The sequence below is a fragment of the Montipora capricornis genome, chromosome 7 (assembly GCF_036669925.1).
Source record: "Montipora capricornis isolate CH-2021 chromosome 7, ASM3666992v2, whole genome shotgun sequence".
NCBI lineage: Eukaryota > Metazoa > Cnidaria > Anthozoa > Scleractinia > Acroporidae > Montipora > Montipora capricornis.
The window spans coordinates 20,182,203-20,184,702 of NC_090889.1; positions in this window are offsets into that span (position 1 = coordinate 20,182,203).

Below are 2,500 nucleotides of genomic sequence, written 5' to 3' on the forward strand. Positions count from 1 at the left end.
CCCCTTTGATGTTGGCCGAGCTTCCAAACCATTCCCCTCTATTAACTATGATCGGACTTGTGTCCCGTTATGAACTTGATGCGCCTCGTCTCACAGTTATGCTCAGAGAGCAATGTGACAGATGTAGCTGTGAGGTAGTGGTTTGTGAGATGTGGCTTTATACCTGCTCGCTTTGACAGCTCTTTCATCATTCTGTCGAGCGTAGTTGTGCCAACGAAGTGAGCTGCAAAACCAGATTTTGTCGTCTGTGGGATTGAACTTCTTGCTTTGACTATCTCTTCTTCTCTGAAACGGAGCATCTGACGTTGGTTTGTGATGGTCCACGTAGTTTTTGAGCGTTTTTACTAGACACCTTTCAGATCCAGGGACAGAAAACATCTTCACTTCCAATTCATCTTCAGCATCTGCGAGGCCACCCTGGTGATTATTTGCAGCCGGCAAGGAACCAGGCTGACTTCTCTTTAGTTCGTAGTATTCAATCCCTTCTGGAGTTTTTCGGAGAGAAAGCATTGCCGTTGTCAACTGTCGCTGGTTTCACGTCCCCGTCTAGACGGGAGATCCTCCAAGAAAGAGGCCGAGGTAGAACCAAGCAGTCCTCTATAACTGTGCAGGATCCAAGGTGTCTGGCGTTCAGAGTTCGCCGCAGTCAAATAGTTTCTTTACCTGCTCTTTTGAGATTGCTTTTTTTATGGACGACGCCAGGAGTGTGCAGGATCATTTAAAGAAAATTTTCTTTGAATTTGTAATTGTTTCTTTCATGCTTACAAGGGTAGTGAGGATAATTAGCATACAGACAAAAGAATGATTTATTGCCGCCATTTATGCATATAGTCAATTATACTGTAGCCTTACTTTAAGCGACCTCAAAAGGGGGAGGGTCGCTAGTCACCCAAGTCCACCTCCCTGGATTCGCCCCTACCCACAGAGTTTATAAACATTGAAGTGTTGTGAGACGCGGTCTTCGATTTATCGTCCTTACCCGAGAAAGCGTGGAAGTCTTTCCATTTGTAGTCGTCAAAGCAAAGTCAGTTCCCTGCTAGCAGGGGTCTCTTTTCTTTTGCCTTCGCTGGACTGACGAAGAGGCCTCTGTCATGAGTCCAAACTCACTTTGATCCAACCGCCGTCCACAACCTTGGATGGCACACTTCAAACCGCATGTCGCATGATATGTTTGCTGACAGTGACTTTAGCCCGCTCTGTCCCGCGCATTCCTTTACAGCAATTTCGCTGTTGTTAAGCGAGCCCACACAACATGAAGTATCACGTGAGGAATTGGTCGCTAAGTAACCGCGGCGCATGCTCAACACAATGAGTTTCGACCCATGACAGAGGTCTATTTTCCCGTACTCTTCAGCCCAGCGAACGCAGAAGAAAAGAGAACTCTTCTAGCAAGGAACAAAGGCAGTACCTTCTGCTCAGCTTTTTAAGACCTTGAGGGGTCGTGATTTTGTACCTCCCGCTTAGCAGACTGGCGCCTTATCATATTGGGCTAACCAGTGGTGGTAAAAGTGCGAGTGATCATGAGGAGCACACAACGGAAGACTTTTCAATGCTTGTCAAAAACAGTCGAGTTACTGAAACAACATCTAAAAGATTCACAACCTGAGAAAGATGATCCCTTAAGTTTTCGGAAAGTTTATTTACGCCCTTTTTGGCACTCAAAAAAGTCACCTAGTATTTTCGGGTAGCAAACAGTTCGTAGGGAAGTTCGCGTGGAAGGTACCCTTAAGCTATCAATTTTTGAAAGAAATATTTTATTCCCTAGAACTTTCTGGTCCTTCAGTTTTCAGCTGTGAAGGCCGAACAGTTCAAAGTTTTCTAGCTGAAAAAAATGTCTTAAGACCGTCTTTAACCATTACAAAGAAATCAGAAACTTCCCTCTGAGGTTTTTAAGTTGAATTTCAACGTTGGGATCATGCAAGAAACTTAGCCTCTGAGAGGTCATAATCTCTTGTCTTGAGTCGGTTGAAGTTCTGTTATGATAATCGTCACGTGACCCGGACCACGCGTGAAGTCTTATGTAGTTTTCACGGTAAAGACTTGTTTCCATATCTCAAAGTGCCCTTGGACGTGAGATGCCTGGGAATAAAATTAAATCACTGGAATTGGTCAATGTAAAATACAGACCCAGGTTATGATGTAACTGTTGAAAAATGTTCAAACTCCTTAGAAATGCTAACCTAAGGCCTAATTAGGCCTAAAACAATATTTAGGCTTAACTATTAGCATCCCGATTCCAAGGGCACTTTGAGATATGGAAACAAGTCTTTACCAGTTTTCACTGACCGAAAGCCATTAAAAGTTGTTTTTGTGTTTAAAAGTCTTCGCACTCTGCTCGGTGTCCTACGCAGATCGTTACATGGAGTCAGAAGTTTGAACATCACTTCGCAACTTCGAAGTCAGTTTTTTGATTGTTAATAATAGGTGGATTGCAATTATGAAGTCTATAGTTTGCGTTCGAGTCGGTGTCATAGCGGATTTGAACCACCCGGTCCAGATC